The 26,595-nt window shown below is 32.8% G+C and overlaps 1 long non-coding RNA gene across 1 annotated transcript; it reads left to right on the plus strand.

Annotated features, from left to right (window-relative positions):
* The first annotated feature begins 271 nt into the window (after positions 1 to 271).
* LOC112735900 (uncharacterized) lies at positions 272 to 1,183 on the plus strand. The gene is made up of 3 exons (XR_003168608.3): positions 272 to 401; positions 498 to 666; positions 759 to 1,183. It is a non-coding gene; the product is annotated as an uncharacterized lncRNA (long non-coding RNA).
* Positions 1,184 to 26,595: the final 25,412 nt, after the last annotated feature.

The following is a 26,595-nucleotide window of genomic DNA, read 5'->3' on the forward strand; positions in this document are numbered from 1 at the left end:
TTCTTTTCAGTGGAAGACTTGAAGGCCAATACAGAATATAATGGCTATACTGTGGCGTCAAATGTCATTCAATGGTTTTGGGAGGTGGTTAAAACTTTTAACAAGGAAGACATGGCAAGATTTCTGCAATTTGTGACTGGAACATCAAAAGTGATTTACTGTGAACATTGTTAATTTTCATACTCTACTCTTATTTTGTTTGTAAAAGTATGGTGTAAATGGTTGTGCTGTTGTAGTTGTGTGTTTTGTTTTTTGTTGGCATAGACTTATAGTTGTAAGCTTGTTGGTAATCAGGTTCCTTTGGAAGGTTTTAAGGCCTTGCAAGGCATCTCTGGTCCTCAGAGGTTTCAGATTCACAAGGCATATGGAGCTCCGGATTGATTGCCGTCGGCTCATACATGGTGAGTTTTGTATGCAGTTTTCTTTTTCATATGCTACAAATCAGATGGCCATCCCATCCTAATTTCTTTTTCCCTTTTCCCAATTACTTTTTACAGCTTCAATCAACTAGACCTTCCTAAGTACCTCTAAAGAACAGCTTCAAGAACGGTTGTTACTAGCCATTCATGAGGCCAGTGAAGGCTTTGGTTTTGGTTTGACTTCTATCCTTCTCCCATATCTTTACAAAGTAGTTCTACCATTATGTCTTCAACCTGTCATGTGGAGGTATTGTTTTCATTTCTTCGAAAATTTTTATTTTTTTTAATCTTTCTCTCTCTTAAAAATGAGTCAGTTACGAAGAGTTCCCTATTTTTCAGATGATGATGAATGTGACTCGGCTGGCAGTTATTTATTTTTGTTGAGGACAGGCAGCATCAAATGAGGAAATTTATGATGCTGTGTTGATGTGTTCATTATCAGATCAATTTTGTATATATGATGCTGTGTTGAGGACAGGCATTTGGTGTTGTAGAGTCATTATCATATCGATTTTGTATTCATTTTGATGTGGTAAGTATTTTTCTTACTGAGCAACATATTGCTGTGTGTGAATATCAATAAATACATATCTTATTGAGGATGTTTAAAGAGGAATTTATGCTCTATATGTTTAATTGCATAATATCTCTCTCTCTGTGAACGATCTTCTCGCATGCTGTGGCTTTTTGTGTGGATCTGGTTGTGATGGAGGGTATCCCCTAAATGCATCGCGATACCTAGTCAGCCATGGTGTTGTCACTGAAGAGGTAATAAATCATCAGTTTTGCCTAGACAGAATCCCACTGTGTGCAAAATCATTAAACATGGCTATTTCTTGGAGATCATAGATTTGTAGTTCTGCCATATAATTGAATTCTGCCTATTCTTATACAGACCTATGTAGCAGGAGATAGATTTGTTCTAATCCTGGTCTTTTTTGGTTCTAAACCAACTGGTCAAGGAGCACCCGACTATGGCACTCGGAGTATGCTTGCACCCTTTAAGTTTCTGGTTTCTCTTTCTTCCAATATTCTTTGTTTTGGTGTATATGTTCACATGAACCTACATCAAGTTTATGATATGGAGAAGCATCATTGCATTGTCTCGTTTCATTGAAATTTGAGATTGTGTCTGTATATAAAGCATCACCATGGACTCGATTTGCTGGTTGAAGCATCATATTGTGATTATTATCAATGGTTGTAAAACAACCTTATTTCATATTCTTATGATTTGTATTGACATATAGATCATCAAAACTCTCAATTAACTCTAATACAAACGATTTGAAAAGGAAAAAAAGGCTCCCTTTAAGATAATCGTTACATAAGAATACATTTCTTCTCATCTGCTCTTAGGTTGGGACTATTCTCTGGATTGAGGATGCAAAAGCTGCAATCAATGCTGAAGCAAAATTTCTGATGAGTCCAGCAATTGTTAAGGTTTAAATTTTGAGATCTTAGTAGTATATTAGGATGTCAGATAACAACTGCTAGTGCTTGGTCACAATGTTTTGTTATTTCTTTCATTTTCTTTTTCTTTTTCCTTATTTCTTTTTTTTTTGGGCGCTCCAATCAATTACCAGGATGTTATGTATTACATTCAGAATGGTAAAGTTTTATACATTCCTGGCACAATGACTTCAACTGAAGTAAGGCTCAATTTAGAGATTCTATTAACATGAATGCTTGCTTCCTTAACGTCCACAATTTGTGCATCTTTTTTAGCATTCGTTTGATCTTCATTTATTATTCTTAATACAGATATTGTCTGCATGTGAAGCAGGAGCTAAAATTGTCAAGGTTGGCCTTCTAATGTTCTGTTTAGTTTACCATGTTGAAGAATATTCAAATAATAAAATATAGATAAGAGTGTGTATGCAGACTTGTTGCATGGAGGAGTATACACTTTTGGTTTTTCTTGCGTTGCATTTTTTCATCTGTTTTCGGCTCATATGAGGGATGCACTAATCTCCTGATCCCGGTTCTAATTTTTTTTAGATCTGTGCTGATAATTTTCATTTTACATTCTTGTTCTTCTATTAATACAAGTAATATAAAGAATCAATTAATATATATTTATCCAGTTTCTGCACTTGGAGGATTTCAGTCCATATCAGCAATCAAGAAGCCTTTTCCTCATGTCTCTCTGGTTGCTTCTCAGGGGATAAATATAGGTAGTTTTTATAGTTTAGTGTTGATCATTCTCATGAATATTTATAGTTTTTATAGGGGATAAATTTTGTTTAAATATGTAATATTTTAATTTCCTTCTAAATTTTTAATGTGTCTTATTTAAAGATTTCTTTTAAATGATAATTGTTTAGTAGTATAATAATGTAATTCTAGTATTCATATTAATTGTTTAAGAATAATATTGACATCATTGTGGAGGTTGAAACCCCACATGAATGTGTGTTTTTTTTTTAATTAGAAATTCTTTTTATAGGGGCTCTAAACCGCCACAATAATTAACCAAGAATTGCCACAAAACGCTAGCATAGAACCCCTGCAAAAAGGATAGAAAACTGCCACTGAATGGAATTGTGGGGGTTGTGAAAAATTGCCATAAAGGAGCTCGTGGCACCTCCAATTTTGGAAGTTTTTGAAACTGTCACGATCCTTTTTGTGGGGGTTTAAAACCACCACAAACAGAAAAAAACCACCACAAATGAGCAAAATCCTTGTAGTGATAAGCTGTGCACCATCCAATAGCGTAAGAAAAACCTCCAATCCAATTTCCTCTACAATTCTTTAAAAGACCGCTGCATCCCCCTTCATAATGGTTCACTCCATAGACCTGTCAATGTTCAATGTAAAGACAACCTAGTTTTTGGGTACACGCGATCTTTTCTGAAGATAAGGAGATTTTCGAAAAATCAGTGAAAGGAACACCTTGTTGTATCATCAAGCATCTCAATCCTTATTATCACTATGTTATCTCTAAGCCAGAACTTCTTCTGAGACAAGCTCGACGACACAGTCACGAAGAACTTAGTTCTTGAGCCGTATCGGTTAGGAGATTTTGATTCTAATTTCCATAATTAATCTCAGTTTGACGAGCCGAAATCGATTCATGAGAGAAGAAAGATAATAATATATTATTATCATTATATTAGTATTAGATTTGTTTGAATAATATTATAATATTACCTGACTTGTTTTAGTTAAGAACAGGAGATCGGTTTGACCGAGTTCACAGTCTACTGGTGCAGATTAACACCAGCACTCTTTGATAAGTTTAGCAATGCTAATGCCTCATCATAAATATTCTATTCTCATATTAAATATGTTACTAGTGTTATTTATACTAATAGCTCAGAAAATAATTTATAAATGTGGTTTTACGTGTGTTCCGATACATCTAGTTTTAGTAGTTAACTAGTTATACACTGGAGATATTTTAATATTATTTTAAACCACCTCCAAACCAAACAATCACAGTCCTCCTCTACCACCCCAAGACCCCAAGGCTGGATCATTTGCTCCTTGTGGCCGAAAATAGCAAGAGAGAAAAAGAGAGAAAAGTTCTTAGTTCCAAATCTTCAAAGCTTGATTTCTTCTGAACTAAAACTCAAATCAAAATTTCAATTACACCAAAATGACTCTTTCTTCTTTCTCTTTACAATCATATGACTAATCAAGGCTGAAATCAAGATAAGTTGGCTTTCCTTCTCCCTTTTGCTTTGGTTTCACGGAAACATGCATGAACATGTGTTTTATTGATGTTTTTCCTTAGGAATCATGCTTAGCTTGACTTGAGGGCCAAGAAACTTCAATTTCCAGCAAGGGTAAGGTGAGGAATCTCATCCTTACATTCATATGACGGTTCGGTCAGTTAAGGGTTTTTGTATTTAAAGTTGTTATTGATGTTATTTAAGAGGAAAAAGTGCTTAAAGAACACCTAGAAGCATAACAGAATTTGAGGTAGCAAATCAAGGTAGGGTTTGGTGAAATTAATCTTGATTAATTGTATTTGAGTTGTATGATTATGATATGGTTTGTCTATACTTGAAATTGATGGTTTATATGAGTGATTCTTGTTGAAATTTTGGTGAAAATTTGATGAAATTTGATGATATTCAACTTTGAATTTGTGTTCTTCATGGCTGCTGAAAACCGAAACCCTAATCCTTAAATTGGGGTTGATTTTGTATTAAAATAAAGTGGAAAATATGGGGCTTTAGTGGCTGCCAATTTATTATGAATTATGGTAAAAATCGGTTATAGAAAATATTGAAAAACGGGTGAAAACAGTGAAAGAATCTGAATAATTTACGAAGAACATGAAGAACACTTTGAGTATGATGAAGAACAAGAAGAACAACTTTTTTATCTTAAAAAGGGCAAGGAAGTAATTATTTTGGTGTTTAAGGGGTTAATATATAAATATTAAAAGTTAGGGTGGTTAAAGTAAAAATATTAAAAGTTACGGGAAGTAAAAAGTGAATTTATAAAGTTAAAGGTAAAAGTAAGGTAATTTTCGAAAATTCAATAATAAAATAATAAAAATAATAAAATATTAAATAATATTATTTAATTAAAAATAATATTTTATTTAAAATAATAAAATAAGGTAGAAAAAGAAATTTTTTCGAAAAGCCTTAGAAATACAACTTTAAGTTTAGAATCTCATGATTACCTTCATAAAACAATTAGGTAGTGGTAATAACATATTAGTGAGGCAAAAATAAAAGAAAGGTAAAATATTGAAGAAAAGAAAAAAAATCGAAGAAAAAGTCGGTAAAGCTTTAAAGGCAAAGATAAATGACGATTACTGAAACGATCTAGGAGCAACATAGTTAGTACTTGAATTGCGATTAGGGTTAGGTATTATATGAAAGGTCATACTGGTTTAGCATAGACTGAATGAACCTATGCTTGGAACATGCTGACTATTCATACTGAAATTGACATAAGCTATATATACACACGTTAAAAAGATAGCAAGTGTAAAATAAAGAGGCAAAGAGAAAAAAGGAAAAAGAGAATGAAAATAAAGAGTTGAGCCTTGTGATATGATCATCTATTGTATGTTCATCTGCTGCGTGGTGGGGGCAGTCAGATAGATGGTGGTGCGACCACCGAGAATACTTTTTTGGAATACCTAGCTATAATGCTATGCTGTAAGACAAATGTTGCTTACAGAAGTATCGAGATCAATGTACTCCTGTAAGACAAAGGGTGCTTACAGTGAGTATGTTCGGCATATATAGGCTAACAAGTACTATCCTGCAAGACAAAGGTTGCTTGCTGGGTAACATCGAGAGCGGGTTAGTAACCAACAGATGAGCTCATTACTTGCACTAGGTCCAGACATACATCATTCTTGTGTGCGCACCATTCTCTGTTGTATATTCTCTGAGTTGTGCTTTACTTCTTGTATTTCTCTATTTGTAATTTATTTTCTATTTTCTTTGTTTCTCTGTTTATCTGCTTTCTTTGCTTTTCTCTATCTTTTGTAAAGTATGTTACTGTCTGAAAAGCATGACGGAGCCAATTAACATGACTAATTTTCCTGACTCTACTAAGAACTCCCAAGTTTTTATCCCTTTTCTCCCTTCTCCCTTCAGATGGAAGCAGGAGTACCCTTCTGTAGTCTGCTGATGATCGTTCTGCAAAGAGAATTTCGCTCTAGGTAGTCTTTTGAGTCTAGGGTGACTCCGTTATCTGTTTATATGTATATACCAGGAGACCAGCCGACATCACACCCCATTTATCTACAAACTTTAGCCTAAATCCTCTATACAATGTTGCTGTTATGTGGCCACTCAATGAAGTAATAGAGAGATGCTCTTTGACGATGTATGATCGTCCAGAAGAGTAGTAGATGATCTTTTGCCTTTTGATGACTTTCCACCTGACTCGAGTTTTAAAGACCTAGACGTACTTACCCTCGCTTTGTAGATTAGAGGGATTAGGTGAGTATAGAGTCTAGGTTAGCCTGGGCTCCAGCTTAAGGACTTCTTGAACAAGTCAGGGCCTGGGGTATTGTATGTATATATATGTATATAGTTATTATCTAGCTATATCTAGGGGTGTTTTAACTCAGATCTATAATCTATACTCTAATAAAGGCTGGATCACTGAATGTTGTTAACTGCTTGAGATGTATATATGTGTGGTTGTTATATAACTGTTTTACATGTTATTATTTGTTAATTGGTTATGAAAGATTCTATTTATCAATCTGGGCATTAGGTCAAACGTTTTCAAAAAAAAAATTACCTCGTAAAATAGCAACGTTTTAACAACGAATCAGGCTTATATAATAAATACTAGCTAAAGTTAAGGAAAGCAAATTGGCAGTGTTCAGTTTCTAGTATGATCATGACATACCAGAAATTAGGTCGTTACATTCAAGGTTGTCTATCCCGGTGTGGTGGGTTCCATCTAACTAAGATCTCCTCTCTTCGCACTTGGCTTGTAGTGATTCCTTTCTTCTTCCTGAATGCTTTGGTGGATTCTTCAACCTTCTTGCGGCCGTTTGTAATTCGTGTTGTGGAGCTCTCTATTCCTACAACCCCATATCTTCTAGCACGCAGTGAGAAACACATCATCTAATTCTTCTCCTGATCCATCCTTAGCTGGTGAGTAAGATTTAGTTCAATCCATTGCTTAAAGTTCATTCCAAAGAATTGTTGTATCTTTTCTGGTTTGATTAGGCTTACCCATATTCTTGATACCTTAGAACAGTTTCTCAATGCATGTATGATGTCTTCTTCATGTTCTTCGCAGACTTGGTAGATTTCTCTTCCTCTAAAGATGCGTGCTTTCCTTTTATTGGTAAGAATTCTCTCATGAAGGACCTGCCACATGAATGTTTTTATTTTTGGGGACCTTCCCATTTCCATATGGTAGTCCAAGTGCTCTTTTAGGATTTTGACCAATTTTCTATGGCCTTATATATTGCCCCGATAGCGAAATCACCATCACTAGTATGCTTCCATCCAATTTTATCTACACCTTGCTCTTCAGAGGGCACTGAAATTGCTATGATCTTGTGTACTATTTGTTTAGGCAAGAATCTATTAATCTTCTGTGTATCGCAATTTCCTGTCGAGTCCGTCCATTCCCAAACTATGCTCTCTGTATCTGTGATGCTGGTGGTTGCGTTTGATAATAGGTTGCTTTTTCTTTCTACCCATGGGTCTAACCAAAAGTTAATGGATAGTCCATCTCTAATGCAGTGAACGATGTTTTTCTTGAATTTGGGCTAGAGTTTGATCAGTTCCTTCCAAAGAAGTGAGTCTGAACTTCTAACTATTGGTCTTGTTGAAATGTTATTTCCATTGCAGTATTTGTGGATTAGGACCTTAGACCATAGAGAGTTAGATTTGTCCCACAAATTCCATATAATTTTTAGTAAAAAGGCAACATTCATAAAGTTGAGTCTTCTCATACTCAATCCCCCTTCATGTTTAGGAGAGTATATGGTCTTCCAATTGACAGCATCTATTCTCCTTTGATTCTCATTGTCACTCTAGATGAAACATCTTTGTAGTTTTTCAATTTCATTGCAAACTCCTTTAGGGATCCTTCCATGTTGCATTTCAAAGTTGATACCTAGGCTGATGACTGATTGCGCTAAAGTTACTCTTCCAACTAGTGATAAGCATTTATTCTTCCACCCTTTCAGCCTGATTTGGACTTTGTCAATGACAATCTTGAAGTTTTCCTTACCTTTTTGGTTGCTATTGATCATGTCTCCTAAATATCTTCCAAGATTATTGTTCTCCTTAACGTCGGCTCTTACAGTGATCTATTGTTTGATCTGCTTAGGTGTGTTCCTAGAGAAGATGATAGAGGACTTGGTTTGGTTGACCTTTATACCAGCTACTAGGTAGAAGTTCTTTAGAATTTTCTAGATTTTAGAAACTTGCATGGTGGACGCTACCGCAAAAAGAAGAAGGTTGTCTGCAAACATGATGTGAAAAATTTCTGGTCCATTTCTTCCAACTCTAAAAGGCTTCCAATTTCCAACTACAACCTCTTGTTTTATGTATTGATATAGTCTTTCCATGAAAATAACAAAAAGATAGGGGATATGGTGTATCCTTGTCTTACTCCTTTCATAGGCTTGAAATAGCTTGTCTTGCTCCCATTCCAAAGCACATTGTAGTTGACCGACCTTACTCAATACATGATGATGTTGGAGACTTTATCTGAAAGGCCAAACTCTTTGATTCTTTGTTCAATAAAATTTTAATTTATCTTATCATAAGCTTTTTTGAAATCTATCTTTATGGTCATGAATCCTTGTCTTCCTCTAATCTTTCTCATGGAGTGCATCAATTCCTTGGCAATGAAGATGTTGTCCTGTATGTTCCTTCTGGGGATGAAGCTTGATTGATAAGGTGAGATCCGCTCATTTAAGAAGAGGCTTCAGTCTTTGAACAAGAATCTTGTTCAGGATTTTGTATCTCACATTGCAGAGGACTATTGGTCTAAATTGGGTGATGAATTCCGGGTTTTGAACTTTGAGGATAAGAGCTAAAAGGGTTGAGTTTGATTCCTTTATTAGTTTTGGATTGTTCCAGTAGTTCTTAATGTGGTCACAAGTCTTCCTCCCTACGAGCTGCCAACTCATTTTGTAGAAAGCAGCTGGGAGGCCATCTTCTCCTGAAGCTTTGAGGGATCCTATGTTGTTGAGTGCTTTCTTAATTTCTTGGTCAGTTTAGGAGAGCTTTAAGGGTCCTGCAAATGAAAGGATCTAAGCTAGATGGAGACGTAATATTTAATATAACCGGACAACTACTCACCTCCTCTTGGTAGAGGTTGAAGAAGTATTCAGTGATGTGAGTCTCTAATAGTTTATCTTCTTCTATCCAGTTGCCCTCCTGGTCTCTAAGCTTAAGAATCTTATTTTTCTTTCTTCTAATGATAGTTTTTGTATGATAGAATTTGGTGTTCCTATCACCCTCAGTGATCCATTTCCCTTTGGATTTATGTAGCCAAAAAATTTCTTCTTTATCAAGTATGTCACTAAGTTCTTTTGGAGAGATTCTTCGAGTTGGTCAAGAAACGGATTATTGCCATAGGAGTGATGTCTCTGTATCCCAGCTAGTCTGTTAAGCACTCTTCTCTTTTCTCTGAAGATGTTGCCAAAAGTTTCCCTATTCCATTTGATGAGGTTTGTCCTAACATTGTTAATGTTCAAAAAAAGGTTGTCCTTCTCCCAGCTATGGTTGATAGGATCTTCATATCTTGGGTGGTAGGCCCATATAAACTCGAATATAAAAGGCATATCTCCTCTTCTTCCTTCAACTTGGTCAGCGATCAAAAGTGGATAATGGTCCAGACTGGATCTTGGTAGGACCTTGACTATAGCTTCCTGATGCATTAGCCTCTGGTTGGCATTAAGAAGTGCCCTATGTAATTTCTTGAACACTCTCTCGTGCCCCTCCCACAACGGTCCTCTCCAAGTGAACTTTGATCCCCCAAATCCAAGGTCAATAAGGCCACATTTGTTTATCGAGGATGCAAAATTTTTACAAGCTCTTACATCAGTGATGCCTCTACCCTTCTTTTTCATAGTCTTTGATCTCGTTAAAATCTCTAGTGACTAGCCACACTTTAGTCATGTTAGTAGCTATGCCATGGATTATAGGCCACAATGTTCTTCTAATTCCTGGCTCGGGGATTGCATACACCGCCGTTAGGTACCAATCTTCTCTATCGGGAGTTTCCAGTCTTGCATAGATGTATTGGGGGTGTATTTCAAGGGTTATAATTTTGATGTCATTATTATTCCAACAGATTCATATGCCACCAGAAAATCCTAGCGCTTCCTCAATGATATAATGTTCAAACCCCAGACTCTTGATAGTACTTTTGGCATTTCTCCTGCTAATTCTAGTTTCAACAAGAATGACAATGTCAGGTCTGTTCTGTCTCATCAACTCTTTGAGGGTACACCTAAAACTGTTGCTAGCCGCACTCCTTACATTCCATTAGGGGTGTTCGCGGTGCGGTTTGTTCGGTTTTTGATGAAAAAGTCATTCGATCCGATCGTCTAATTAAAATGCGGTTTGGTTTGGTTCGATTTTTTTACCGAAGCCATCCAAACCAAACCAAACCAATTAAATTCGGTTTGGCTTGGTTCGGTTTGATCGATTTTTTCAATCAATTCAAAAAAAATACTACCATACTATTTCACTACAAATACACAATAGCTAACAAAGTTAACCACTGCTAAGTGATCACAACAGTTGCAAAAAAAACATCAAGTTCCATCGTAGTTGAAGATGAATTTGAATCTACATCTTTATCAAGGAGCAATTGTGATCACGTCACCTTTCATTCTCATTCAAAACATGATATTTCAAGTTTCTCACTCCAATATGATACTTGAAAATAGTTTAGTTACATGTTACCTCGTAATCAAGTAAGCAATTAATCTTGATCCTAGATCAAGATTACAAAATGGATCAATGGAATGAACAACGAAAAAGCTCCATCTGATGGAGTACAAGAAGGGAAAAATATCTTGCCACTAAGAATCACAAGAATCCTCGAGGAACAAATATAAATTTCGCTGGCAAGCATGACAGATATGTGAGGACCAATACATTTATGCCACTGCTAACTTTATGAATTGCAAATAAAACATAGCACATGTAGTAATGCTTACAAATGCAAGTCTAAAATTTAACACAACCGTCATAATTTACGCAATTGCCAGGACAAAATTCCAAAATTCTTATGAAATGTCTCATTATATACCTGAATCATATCCTTCTAACTCATACAAGGAGAAAAGCTCACACTAATCAACTTCATTCTTGCAAGCACAAATTATCAAATGGAATTCAAGGAAGGGATTATCAAGCACAATTACTTAACTGTATAATATGCAAAGCAACAAGATGTCAATTATATTCCAAAATGAAAAAGTCTCCATAATTCTAAATTGATAATTTTAAGGCTCTACCGTTGTCACCTATTGCCATTCCCCAAATTAGGTGCCCAAGCAACATCTCGAACCCAATCTGTATGCATCTGAAGAGCCGGGAAGCAGTCCATCTTCCAAAATCCATTGTTCAACTTCCATACCTTCACAGTATTATCACAACCACCAGAACACAGCTTCTGTATAGGATCAAGCAACCCGGCACCAACAAGTGCACCTGGTGCCGTTGACGATGCCCATGACACAAAAGTTACAATCAAATTGTTCTAAGTTAATTGAGATCTGCAAAACAAACAATATATAGTTTGAAATTAAATTAAAATTTTTGAGTCTTTTCTTAGCTTCTCAAATCTATCCAGTGTCATCATACAAACTCAAGTAGTTAATTCTAACATTTCTCCTATTTTAGCCATTTCTATTACCTTGAAACCTTTCTCCTCCTAATGCAATAGTGTCAAATCAAAACTGTATGACAATAATGAATCAATAAACAGTAATTGGTAAACAATGAATCAACAAATAGCAAGTCAGCAACAATAAATCAACAACAACAATACCAACAATAAAGTAAACAATGCCAACAAACCGCAACAATGAATCAATGATTATTGAATAAAAATTAGTTAAATTACATACCTGACTGGGTGGTGGTCAGAAACGCTACTGGCTGGTGGCGTCACTGGCGTGGTGCTATGCTGGCCTGCTGGGTCAGTGGATGGTGGCGTCGTGCTGTGCTATTGCTGCGTCGGTGGCCAAAAACGGTCCTCTGTCCACTGGGTGCGAGCCTGTGACGGTGGTGCTGGCTGTGGCTGGGGCTTCGTGGACCGTGGTGCACTGGTGGGTGAAAAGGTCCTGGGAGCAGTGGGTGAAACGGCTTCGGCGTTGGGAGGAAGGCTTCGAGGTGGTGGGAGCCTGGGAGGAACGGTCTTTCGCCGTCGACCTCGAGACTCAACAACGTGGGTGACTGGGTGCAGAGAGCGAGATTGTGGAAGAGATTCAAGAGAGCGCTAGGTTTCAATTGGGGGTGGGGGCTAGGTCGCGCAGCCACAACGCTCATTTGAGAATTGGGGGTGGGGGTGGGGTGGGTTGGTTTTTTTAGGGTTTTTACTTCTCCGATTCGGTTCGGTTCGGTTGGGGTTTTCATGGTCAGAACCGAAAATCGAACCGAACTGCAAAAAACAGCAAAACACATTTTTTCGATTTTTTTGGTTTTCGGTTTTGTTCGGTTTTCAGTTTTTTCGGTTCGGTCCATTAGTTTAGTTCAGTCCGGATCAGTTTTGAACACCCCTACATTCCATGACATAATAATCATAATGGGGAGGTGATAGAGTTAGAGTTGCATATCAGCAACCGTGTCTTCCTTCATTCTCTCTAGGGAGGGTGTATTAAAGTCTACTTCTTCCACCAATTTTTTTATATTTATTTGCATGTCTATTTCCATAGGGTCTTTTCCTTTTTTATTTGGCTCAATAACATTTTTAATTTTGGCAGGCGCTTCTGGATCTGGAGGCTTTCCTTTTTCTAAAGTGGGGGTGTTGTGAGCTTCTTTCTCCATCTCCATGCTGCAGGTGTTCTAGATTTTATGTTCTTCTTCTATCCAATTGTCTTTGTGGTGAGACTCTGTTGTTTTTTTAATGGATTTGTTAGACACTGCTACATTTGGATTGGTATATTCTAGCTTATTGACAGGGATGCGTCTGATGTTTAGAGGACTTTGGCTGAGGTCATGCTTGTTGGTTTCTGCTGTGACTTTATTTTGGTTAGTCTGGTTGTATTTTTCTTTTTCAGTGTTTCTTGTATTTGACATCTGTTGCTTTTGTGTTTCATTCTTTCCTTTTGGTATCTATTTTTGTATAGTCTCAGTGTTGGCCTGGACATTCGTTTCCTTGATCTTCCTTAGTTTGTGGCTCAGATTCTTCCTGTTCTAAGTCTTCATTCTCAAGGACGCTGAATCTTGTGTTGTTAACTCCTCTCTTAACTCTTTCGTAGGCCTTACTTGTCCCTTCTCTATCATTTACATTATTTTCTTTTGAGTCTTTTCTGGTATCTACTTTTGAATCACCATCCATGGTCCAAAATTGTTGTTGGTTTGTTGTACAACTGCCTTGTCCTTCTCCTTTTTTTTCCTCTTGTGAGTTTTCTGCTACATATAGTTCCTGGAACTCTTGGTTGTTGTTCTCCTTCTAAAAAGGCATGGTTCAGGTCCTCTTTAGTGGAGAACTTCACCAGGTAAAAGTCGTTGCCCAAGTCAATTGTAACACCATAATATTCAAATCCGCTCGAGTCATAAGTCAATGATAATAAGGTGGTACGAATCTCAAGGTGAATTTTTAATACATAGTTTATAAGTATAATTGAAAGGAGTATTAATCGAGAAGGATGAAAAGGAGTAAAAATAAAATCGTGAATTTGTAGCGCTCACGTACCGACAAAAAGAAGGTAAAGTGTGAATTGAGACGATATAAAGATAATTTCGTCGCGAAGAATAAGATAAAACAAAAAATATATATATTATATATATAATTAGCCACTAGTCGCGACCCGCGAAGTTTAGGCCGGCTAGGGTACAGTATAAAAGCAGTTTGGCAACCATATCTCCTAATCTCTCCCAAACAATACACAAGGGCATCTATGGGCAAGTTTTCAAAAGGATTAAATACATAGAATGAGTTCTTTAAAAACAAAAGTGGAGAGAATCTAAGCAAACGTAAATAAGAGATCTTAGAGGTCTTCACCGTCTTTCAGACAACCCACAGCTCACTACTGAGCACCTGGACCTGCATCTGAAAAACAAGGGATATATACGGAATGAGAACCCTCGACCCATGGATTCCCAGTACGGTAAAAGTGCCAAATAAATACAATGCATTGTAATAAAAACTCACTAAGCATCCTAAACTTTCTTTCACCAAATATTCATCCTATGTCCTCGCTAATTCATAAATAGGCAACTGTCATAAGGAAATGCTAAATCTGATTCATATTCCTCATGCTTCCCAACTTTTTAACTCCCCAACAAATCAGAATCAGAACATAAGCCAAACCATCACCAGTTATTCTGTCTCAGCAATTCTATATCAATACTTCATATCCTCACCTGGAGCAAGTGAAATCACTTCACTGCGTCTACCCAAGGAGCTCGAATCACCTCATTCAATAATCATCATTTTAAATTAATCATATCATTACTCCATCTCAACAAGAACAGCCCTCAGCGTCAACCGACACCAGCATGAGGTACCTCTCAGTTGTACAAATACAAGAAATATAGGCAAGGAATACACAATAAGGTACAAGTAGAATAAGTAGCACATAATCAGGTAACATATCATATATGATATAGCAATCCAAAACAAATAGACAAACCCAAACAATTCAAACATATGCAAATGATGTATGCCTGTCCTATGGCTGATGATATCATCTGTCGGTTATCAAGCCAACCCGACGTGTCCGGTAGCTAACCCGGGCACAGTCTCTCTGTTGCACCTTATTACCATTAGAGGGAATCCGTGCCCTATCACCATTAGAGGATATCTATGCCTTGTCACCATTAGAGGATATCGGTGCCCTGTCACCCTTACAACCAGAGAGAAAATACAAGCATACTTACATTCAACATTTTCCATCATTATTCATTTACTACATTCATTCATAATCACTCTTCATTATTACCAATTCTCCAACAATGACCCGGAGCAAGCGGGACGAACCACGACCCTTGCTACTATCCAGGTATCACAGACATACATTCATTCAAAACTCTATAATTAAACTCATTTATCATAATTCTCATTCCCCATCTCATACCCGGAGCAAGTGGATAACGCCACTGCCTACTACCCGGGATCACACGTCACATTCATTTTCAAACCATCATTTCTGCACTTTCTCAATCACAATTCATTACTCAAAGCCTTTCTTCATCAACAAGTTATCACATTTCCTAGCTTCTTCTCATTACTAGGCATACTATAAAAATTTAGAACTTAAAGGATGAAAATGGAGGCTTAGAAGTCTGAAATTCGGCTTTAAAAACTCAAAAATCAATCTTTGTTGAAAACGGGGTCACGTGTGCGCGTCGCCCACGCGCATGCGTGGGAAGCGGAGAAAAGCAAGTGATGCGTAAGCGTCACCCATGCCCACGCGTGGGAAGTAGAGAGGTAGGGTGACGCGTGCGCGTCAGTCATGCGTACGCGTGGATGCGTTTTGTGCTCCTCGCAGAAAACCGGCACGCTACCATCACAACTCTCTGGAATTTGTACCACGCACCTGCATCAATACAGCGACGCGTGAGAGAGTAAAAATCGTGAGTGACACATGCGCGTCGGCCATGCGTGCGCGTCGAAGTACGTTTTTACCAAAAATTTTACTAAGTTTAAAAAGTTACAGGATTACATTTTCAAACCCCAAACTTTCGATGGGCATAACTTTTTTGTTTCAAATAATTTTCCACTCGTTCTTCAAACGGCATAAACATCTCGGATCCAATTTTATTTCTAAATAAATTTGATACAAATCGGGAATCTGGAGACCAAGTTATGCTCCTGGTCAGTGGTTTGATGGTTGGCCGGAGTATTTCCAGCCTCCCTGTAGCACTCATGAGGACAAGGAAGGGTGACAAGGGAGGGTGGCAAGTTTTTTTTTAGCTACGTTTTTAGGTCAGGGACATTTTCTAAGAGGCAATAATGGCATCCCACAAGTTTTTTATTCTCATAGAAGACCATTGACCTTGTATTGACTCCCAAATATTACCCAATGATTTACTAGAATGCGACCAAGTTTGATTAAGTCCCAGTCCAATGGAAATTTCAATTTGGTTGACCCGTAGAGCGGGTTATCAGAGTCTTTACATTTTAACCCATTCAAATATGTAGTCGTCCCGTACCAAACACAAACAAGAAAGAGTCATTTCAACAAAAAAATATAAATCAAACCAATTAAAATAATCTTACTTCATTTACCAAAATAAAACTTACCTTTTAGATAGAATTGAAGTATTCAAATATTCTGTTTTTTTACTTTGAACAAATTAATTAAATTAAATTTGTAAAACAAAATCCATGTAAAATGTAGTCTGGAATGCAAGTACTAATCCAAACACATACACCTTAAGATGGATTATATTTTATTAATATTATAATTTATCATATTTGGCAAGTTTTGGGATCGCCAGTATCTAACACCAACCGATCCAACACTGCGCCATCATAGTGGATTCCTTTCTTTGTTGATAATTTTATTCTTATTAGCTTTTTGCAAGCCTAACCTAGTCTCACATACATCCCTCTAAGAATTCTAAATTAGACATCTAAATTTACATTCATCATGATTTGCAACATTATTTTTTTAACACTTTTCTACTTTTTTTACTTTCTTTATTTTAAATTATTTATTAAGTACTGTCATTTCTCTTCGTATAATTAATGTATCTTGATGTATGTAATCATAAATATGTTTAGTTTTAATATTGAAAAAAAAAAAAAGAGTAAAAACCACAACTTAGTTTAAAATAGAAGTATATATAGTTAGTTGATGTTCCAAAATTTTGCCTAGAAAACGAAATTAAAAAAAAAAACAAATTAAAAACATCATTAAATGTCTAGTGGAATAATAAAAAAATAGTTAATAGTTAAATTAGTCCTAAAAAATAGTTCATTCTTCAAATTCGACATTGAAATATTTTATCAATCAAACCGATCTTTCAAAGATTATAAATTAATCATTTTTATCCTTCAGTCATTTAATTAATAGTTTTTATCAACGATAATTGATAACATGAAATGTTAACTCACGTCATACATAACACATAATATATCTAATTAGATGCTAAATAAATATATCTATAAAAATCTATCAATTTAGTGTCATTAGGTTATATTAGGATTATGGTTTATATAATAAAAAAATTGACTAAATTAATAGATTTTCATAAACATATTTATTCAGCGTTCAATTAGACATACTAAGTGTTATGTATGCTATCAGTTAATATTCTATATCATTAATCGTTTACGAAAACTAACAATTAGATAAGAGAAGGACAAAATTAATTATTTTTTTTAAAAGACTAATTTAATTGATAAAATTTTTAAAGGACAAATTTAGAGAATAATTCATCATTTAAAGATTAATTCGATTATTAACCAAAAAGAAAAGAGTTTTCCTTATATAATTATATATCCCACCTCAAAAGTCACCAAAAATATATCCCACCTCAAATAATTAAGCAAGCAAACATGCATAATATGTCCTTGCATTCAAAGAATAATAATAATAATAATAATAATAATAATAATAATAATAATAATAATAATAATAATAAATCGTATACAAGTTTCCACACCGGAAATTATGTTCCTTCAGAGACAAATGATCATGTGAGTTGGGCAGCTTTTTTGCTTTTTCATCAGCATATATAGCTTATGAATTATGATTATTTGATCTGGATCTAAAGCAAAAGCTTCTATAATTTGGACTACGTACTATAATTAAATAACTCTACTCGTTCTCTAGATCTGGCCCTGTAAAGAATGTGGCATGCATGTACCTTAGCTTGCTAGCTCTCTCTATATATCCTTTTCACTCCACTGGAGAAATATTATTACATGTATTGTATACGCATTAAATTATCAAAGTTTCGGAATGCGATAATAATGCAGATATTTTTCTCTTGGAAGCCTCGATTCAATTTATCTTGGAGGAGAATTTTTTGCGAATGAAATGCAAGATTGATGGACGTGTTATTAATCTCAAATAAAGCGCATATTTTTGGCATGGCAAAAGGGTGAGAAGCTAATAATTATATTGGCAGCCAAAATTCACAAGGTGGTGCAAATATTGTTTTTCTAAATTTGGTCTTACACATTAGAGATTTGAATAATTATACCAAAAAGAGGGTTTTCTGTCAAAAGAATAAAAAAATATGAATTTACTTTAAAATAATAATAAAAATAAAATAATATTTTTTAAATAAAATCTAACTATTTATTTGAATAAATTTTCATCTTTTTATTATTTTTCTATTTACCATACTATGCACTTAGAGTTTTTATTAGTCATGGTGTATATTATATAGTAATCTATAGTACTGATGCTATTACTATTTTGAAGATATACTTGTAAATGATGTGTCTTGATCCTTAGTGACGATAATATAATATTAATTAGGGTTAATTACGATTTTAGTTTTTATAGTTTAAGTTGAATTTTTTTTTGCTTTTAATTTTTTTTTATACAAAATCGTTTTCAAAATTTAATGTGATTTTAAATTTATTTTTTTGGACAATTTAATTTTTTAAATGATAAAAAATTTTTTTTCTCTTTTTATCACCATCACCGTCACCATCACCATCACCATCTCACCCACTATCACCCTATCACTATTTATTCACCATCTGTTCATGAATTAAAACAGTAATTTATCACTAAAATCCTTATCATTAACAAAAAATAAGAAAATCATCATCATCAACGTCAAAACAAATGTTAACAAAAAATAGAGGGAAGGGAAGGGAATGAGAGGGGAAGGGCGGCGGAAGGCAAGAAGAGAAGGGAAAGGGAGGCACGGCAGTGAAGCTGGAAACGCGAGGAACACGATCACCACCACTACCTCTCCGACGACGACGAGGAGCACGAGGGTGAGGGGGAGGTGCTGCGAGGCGAGGGTGAGTCGTAGTGAGGTTAAATTAGGGCGCGAGTCGCAGCGCTACGAGGGTGAGGGCCAAGCGGCAGCGAATGTGAGGTGCTGCAAGGCTAGGTGCTGCCTTTAGTTCGAGACTCAACCAGAGGTAGAGGACTTCTTCTTCCTCACCCATTCTGTCAAATCCTGATTTAGTGACGGCCAGATCAGCGGAAAAACTTGACGGCCTGCACGGAAAAGGCGTAGGAAAGCTTGAGGAGTTGCTCGATGTTGGAAGAAGTGATGGAGAGAGAGGAGTTGTGGAGACATTGCTCGATGGAGTGAGAAGGAGTGATGGCGATAATGTGGCAGAAGATTTTGACGGTGGGAGAGAGGAGGAGGGAGAGTCCAAATAGGAGGGGAAGGGTTGGGTGCGACGGTGGTTGGGTCTCTCTCTTCTGTTTTTGGTTCTGATAAAGAAGAAGAAGAGATGATGTGATGAAAAAGAGGAAGAAGAGAAGGATATTTTAGTTCGAAAGATATTGTATGCAAAAAAAGATTGGAGACAAAAAAGTTTTCATCCTATACTTTAGGGATTAAAATCGTACTTAACCTTATTAGTTACAAAATCATTTTTAAGTTTAAGTTAATAAAAAATTATACATAAATAATTATATTTTTTAGATAAAAAAAATTAACTTAAAAAAAACACAAATAGTTATATTTTTTATAATACCAAAAAAGAACCAAAATAATAATGTCTTGTAAGATTTTTTTTTTCCTTGCTCTTTCTCAAATACATATTTCTTGCTACATCCCCAAATTTTTCTCTTCTCTTTTCGGTCGAATTTTGACAAACTATTGTTAAGAAAAAAAGTCTGTCTCCGATCCGGTGAATGAGGAATTACAGGTAACTAGGTAAGAGTTGTTTCCAAATGTGACAGCTCATGAACTCAACAATGCGGTGGCTTCCACGTTCTTTTTTCTTATTATTATATAATATACAATTCATAAGTAAGTTAATATTGTACGATGAATAGTTATACATATACATCATGCTTAATAATGAAGTTTAATTTGATCCGAATCTTGGTTCAGACGGGGAAATTATAGGAATCAGATTCATAAGAAACAATCCAATAATTAAGAGGATAACGTAGCTATTACCAAGCATGGTCTGCGCTGCTGCAACATTATTATCAATTACCATTGCCGTAAACTAAAGCTACAAAAATGCAAACATTATTATTGGAAGCATTTTAAATATTCCTGTGATTATCTTTGGGATTCGTTATATGCCGCAGCAAGAAATAGGTGGAGACTATGCATTTTCTAGTTAATTAAATTTAGCACAAGAGATTCCCAGCTTATCCGTTAAAACAGTAATCATTTACCACATAATAAAAAAAAATTCATATTTCTCGAAATTATGTATGTTATTCATCTATTAAAATTTTGTATGCAACTAATCTATCTCATAAAGAATAAAGAGGCTAATAAAAAAGGTTATTAAACCATCTTAGAATAAATACTCAAATTGATTTTTTTTTAAAAAAAAATTAGATTATGTTTTTAACTTTTAATAAATTTTTATTCTTTAATTATTTTTGAAATCACTTATGTAGAACAAATTGGCCACTCTGTTATTTTAAAAGGGTTAATTTATCATAAAAATTATATTTTTGAGATTTAATTATTATATAATAAAATTTAAAGTTTAATTTTAATACATTGACAGTACAAAATGTTTAATACAATCGTATAATTATATTCGCTTTTTTTATGAATATTTATGCGATTAATATAAAGACATCAGTTATTTTTACTCATGTGATATTATATCATTAGATATATGTGTAAAACTATTTTAAACTATAAGTATATTAAAATTAAATTTAAAATTTATGAAAAACTTATTTATTTAATACACATTTTAAAATTTTAATTAAAAATAATAAAGAGATTAGTCTGTCAAATAAAAATAATTTAAAAAACTTTTAAAAATAAATAATTTATTAAAAATTAAAATATTTCACAAAAAATTCTTTAGTTGTTTACACTTATTTCATGAAGGGGCACATGATTGTGGAAGCAGCTTTTATGTATAAAAAAAGGCAACTAAAAATACAATGATGAGGGGAAGTAGTGAAAAGAAAAGAAAAGAATGGTTGGAAAGAATAATAAGCAAAGGAAGGTGGAGGAAAATGCGAGGAAGGGGAACGTGAGGAAAAGCAACAGTGGAGTTGACTTGAAGTTTTAAAATGGATATGATTTAACGTGGTTCATTCATGCACAGACAGCGAAGCAAAGTGTATTTGTCAGAACCGCAACGCAGATCACCTCCACACCACAATAATGTTGCTGTCGTAGCTCCTAAGGGAATAGATCCTTCAATTTTTTTTTTTCAATTATTTAATAAAATATAATTTTTTATTTTATATTTTTAAATGAAATTAAACAAATATGTGGAAACAAATATTAAATAATAAAAAATCATAATTTATTAAATAATTATAAAAAAGGAGAAAACCCAATACTACTCTCTGATGACTCCATTTTATTATTAATTACAATAAAGTTTGGCTTCCGACACCATAATAAGGTAGAACTAGAAGGACTCATTTTGAGCACACCGGTCTAAGAAAAAATATAAAAGTAATGTTAGAATTTAGAAAACAGGACTATAGTACTGAATTTCCACCAACACTATAATAAATTATTAAATAATCTAACATGATGTTTATTAAAATAATTTTTTATTGGGTTTGAATTTTAAATTTTTTAAATTTAGTTTTAAATGTTTTTATCTTTAAAAATTTTAAATAGTTTTGATATTAAATATTGACAATAATATTAGATATGCAATATTAATTTTTTTTAATTTTTTTCAAAAGATAAAACTATAAAACTAATATAATTTATTATTTTTAATCAATAATATAAAATAATATTTAAAAATATAAGCTAAAAGTTTAAAGTTAGCTGCTAAACTAAAATTACTAGTCTTTCAACTTTTTTCTTTCTCAATGTATAATAATTCTTTTTATTTCTGATGACATGTAAGATAAATATAATTAATATACCTATTGTCAAGTTAATAGAAATATCTAATGCTAAAACTTTAATAGTGGTTACAGTATAAAGTTTTATACTCGAAATTCACATTTTACGGGTGTTAATGTTAAAATAAAGTCCTAATTAATTTTTTTATAGATCTCACAAACGCTATAGATAATTTTAACCCTTTTTTTTTTTTTTCCTTCTATAAGCCGACAATGTGTATCAGATCGATCTAGGATGTGTTCCATTATGTCCTTTCCTCACCCATTATTCATTACCGACTGAACAAACGCGCAATTTACAAACACAACACGCCTCCTTAGCTTGTTCCTAATTTCTTTATTCTATTTTTAACGAGTTTCATATGTTTTATACGCTTTTATGTATAATAAAATAATAGATAAATAAAAAAAATTAACTAACACATATCTTAACAGTATGTTAATAAAAAAATTTAAAATTTTTAATAAATATAAAATAAATATATTAAAAACTTAACTTTATTTTAATAAATTTTTTTAATTTATAATTTTAACAAATATTTTAAAGATACAAAATAAATTAATTAATTAAAAAAGTTTTCTCATTGATTAATACAACATGACACTCGTAAATAATTGTCCCTTATAGTGTCTTTTCTAGTATTTTCATAGGTATATCCACAATATGAGATGACTCAAATTATTCGTACAAAGACCATAAGAATAATTAACATTAAATTATTTTTGTTACAAAAATAAGGATGAAAATAGATAAATAAAAAAATATAAAAAAGTTATATCTTAATAATATCTTTATAATATAATATTTGATCATTCATGAAAATAAATTTTTTATATTACACAAACATATATAACACACAAAAATTAAACACAAGATGAAGGTTATATTACTTATTTTTGTGAATTTAATGTGTGTTAAATTTTTTTTATAATTTATTTATAGATAAAGTTCTTAAAGTAAATAATAGTATGATATTATTTATCTAACTCTCTTATTGATTAATGAAAACACATTATGAAACTTATGCCACATTAATTGATATTATATCATATTTCATTATGTATGGTAATGTTTCATATTTCATTATCTATGATAATATTCTATGATAAGACATTGACAATAATAATTATTTTATAACATTTTTTTTAAATGTCATCAAAGATATGTCTTGTTAAAAATTTTGTCAAAAAAATTTTTGCAAAATAAAAAATTAATTAAGAAAGAGAATATAATATTCTTTGTAACGAAAACTATTTTATTAAAAGATTTCATAAAAAAAATCTAATGTGATAAAAGTCTAATTAAAAAAAAATTCAGTCTCTGTCTTTCTTAATAACATTATATAAGATCTCATTATTTTCATAATTTTTAAATACCTGAACATCTTTCGATGTTTTAATTATACTGTGATTTTGGTCAACTGTAGATATTTTAATTATGTTTTTGTTCTCCGCAACTAGAAGAATGTTTACTTCTTTATCACAATTTATCTCTCTTTTTTTTATGAGAATTTTTATATTAAAGCATTTTCAACTGATAATAAAATTTTGTTATTCTTTTTGTATCAAAAAATTATTAAACAATTTATTTATAATTTTTTATAAATGTATAATACTTTAAACTTCTAATTTATATTGTCATGACGAAAGATCCACATGCATTACTGATGATGATTCTAATTTAACACTTTCATTAATTATTTATCTACTTCTCCTAATGTATGAAACATTGTCTCATTAAAATGACAAAATATATTAAGTAACTCTTTTTGTTATCGACAAAACATTGTCCCAATACTTTCACAAAACTCTTTTTTGTTATTGAATATATATATATATATTAAGTAACTATTGAAAGATTATTTAATATACAAAATATAAAAAATATTTAATAACAAAAAAGAGTATTATTATAACAAAAAAGAGTATAATTAACAAGATTCAGAAGTCTTGTTGATATAGTTAATAACTCTTTTTTATTATGTATTTTTATATCAATATATGTATAATTTAATTTATATTTAATGAGTATTTTTTATTTCAATAAGTATTTTATATTAATAATTAATTTTAGTATACACTTATCTTGTTTATAAGAAAAAATATTTAGAAGTTAATAACTTTTAGTAATTTTGATTATTATTTAATAAAATATAAATATTAAATTATCTTTAATAAATATATTTTATTAATTTATATATATAAATTCTAATAAATATATATTTATATATATATAAATTATTACTGATTAAATACTGGGTTAAAATAATAATATTTACGGTTTATGTATTATTGGTCTGTTTATAAGAGAATTCAAGTTAGTTTGTAACAACTCTATTAACTTTTCTTTTTTAGACGGTAAATGATTCATTATGTGCTTGTATACCCATAACTCCATAAGGCCATACCCCACAATACAGTAAAGCCCCCACTCCACCCCACCGTCCCCCTTTTCTATTCTCTGTTTCTTTCAGAATCTCTCATCCAGAGCGCCTCAGTTTCTATTCTCTCTCTAAATCCAATTTTGCTGCCACTAACTAGTATTCAAAAATTTCATCATAGGGTGCCAAAACCAAAACCAAAACCAATTATATTATTATTATTGGTACGGTGCCCCCTCCGAATCGATCAAATAATGGGTCTGGAAATCATAGAAGAGTTTCGGCCAATTACTCCAATAAGAACCGTTGCTGCTTCTTCAAGTTCCTTCAAACATGTGAAGGACCTACCCAATCTACACACAACAACAATAACCGAAAAAGAAGAACAAGAAGATGAAGAAGAGTGCCGCACACCCACTTCTCCTTCTCAAACGTTGACTACTCCATTGGAATGCCCACCAGCTCCAAAGAAACAAAGGTTAACACTCCCACCAAACAGAATCAACAAGAACAATAATGTTGTAGCTCCACCTTCTAAATTGTTCTTTCAAGTTCCACTCGATCTGCCTTCTGTCTTTGTTCTTCGCATGCCAAATTAATTATTAATTATTCTATTCTTTTTCTTCTTCTTCCATGATTCATGGTATATACATATATACCATTGTATGTTCATTAATTATATATGTATTAGTATCTGTTATTATGTTGTTTCGGTCGATGAATATTATTATTATTCATTCGAGTGTAGGAAATTGCATAGACGAATTAAGAAATTGTGTAAAAGGGTGTATGTATGTATGTATGATATGATTCTTCATATTAATTTCTGCATCTTTATTCTTGTGTTATTAAATTTAATGGAGAGCTACCAAATGTTTTACTCCTCTGGAAAAGTAAACTCTCAATTCTCTTTTGCAATGTGTTGGTTGAATTTCATTGATTCGTTATAGAGAGATCTAGAGCTATATAATAGACATCCAATTCCAATATGCAAAACTTTGTCCATTTAAGATAACTGTATGCATATGACGTGAAGTGAAGAACCCTCTCCTTACTTAACTGCTTTCTGTTTTTTATAACAATGGCAGCCACATTACTCTGTTCCATTGTTGCATTCTTCCAAATAAACCAAAAGTCGTCAGATGCGTTTAGTATTTTTTTTCCCATTGAACTAACAAGATTCAGAAGTCTTGTTGAGTTTATTATTATTATTATTATTATTATTATTATTATTATTATTATTATTATTATTATTAAGACCCAAATTAAAATTAATAGTGATGGGATTGGAGTATTATTAATAACAAAAGAAACTCACATTGGTAGCATGAAGAGAAAAACTTTAGAGTCAGAAATTTTAATTTATATTGGCTAGTACTTTTCGTCAATAGTCCAATACTTTTATTCTAATCATTTGTCATAATTCTTTTAAATATTTTTGGTTAACTACTAATCAAAGTTAATAAATTGTAATGATCCTATAGCATTGTTCCTTATAGAATGCATCTTGGTAGTAATAATTTAATTCTATCAATCGAATTAGTTCTTTCATTCGTTTCCTACCTTCAAAACTAACAGAACTAACTACACGGACAGTTTAACTAACTACATGGACAATTAACAAAATTAAATTATCTTTTATATGTATTTTTCTCATTCTTTTTGGATATTTCATTGATTCTTAAATTTTTTTTATTTTCTATAGTATCTTTTAATTGAGTAGGTTAAGTGTAACAACCCAGATTTTCAACAACAAATTTCTTAAGCTATATATGTTAGGATTTGCAAAATTCAAGTGACACGTTAGATTTAGTTTGATGAGCTGATTTTAAATATGTGAAAAAATAAATAATAATATTTTACAGTAATAATAATATTTTATTTAATAATAATATCTTTAGATAATAATATTTTAATATATTAATATTTTATTATAATAATATTTTATTAATTTATTTTAATGATTTACTCGTATAACTCTCACGATTCTTCATTTCCAGCCATCTCCTGCTTTCCTTTTCTTCTTTATGCATAATCTTGAGAACTATCTCTTCTTTTCTTTTCTTCGTACGTGATGTTAAGAAAAAGAACGAAAGACAAAAGTTAAATTGAAACTCGATAGTCGGTGAGTTTTTTGAGGCTCGGCCAATTAATTCAAAAACTTTAACAAAGATTTTAAACCAATTAAAGTGTTTGTTTC

Source organism: Arachis hypogaea, chromosome 13 (genome assembly GCF_003086295.3).
Source record: "Arachis hypogaea cultivar Tifrunner chromosome 13, arahy.Tifrunner.gnm2.J5K5, whole genome shotgun sequence".
Taxonomy (NCBI): domain Eukaryota; kingdom Viridiplantae; phylum Streptophyta; class Magnoliopsida; order Fabales; family Fabaceae; genus Arachis; species Arachis hypogaea.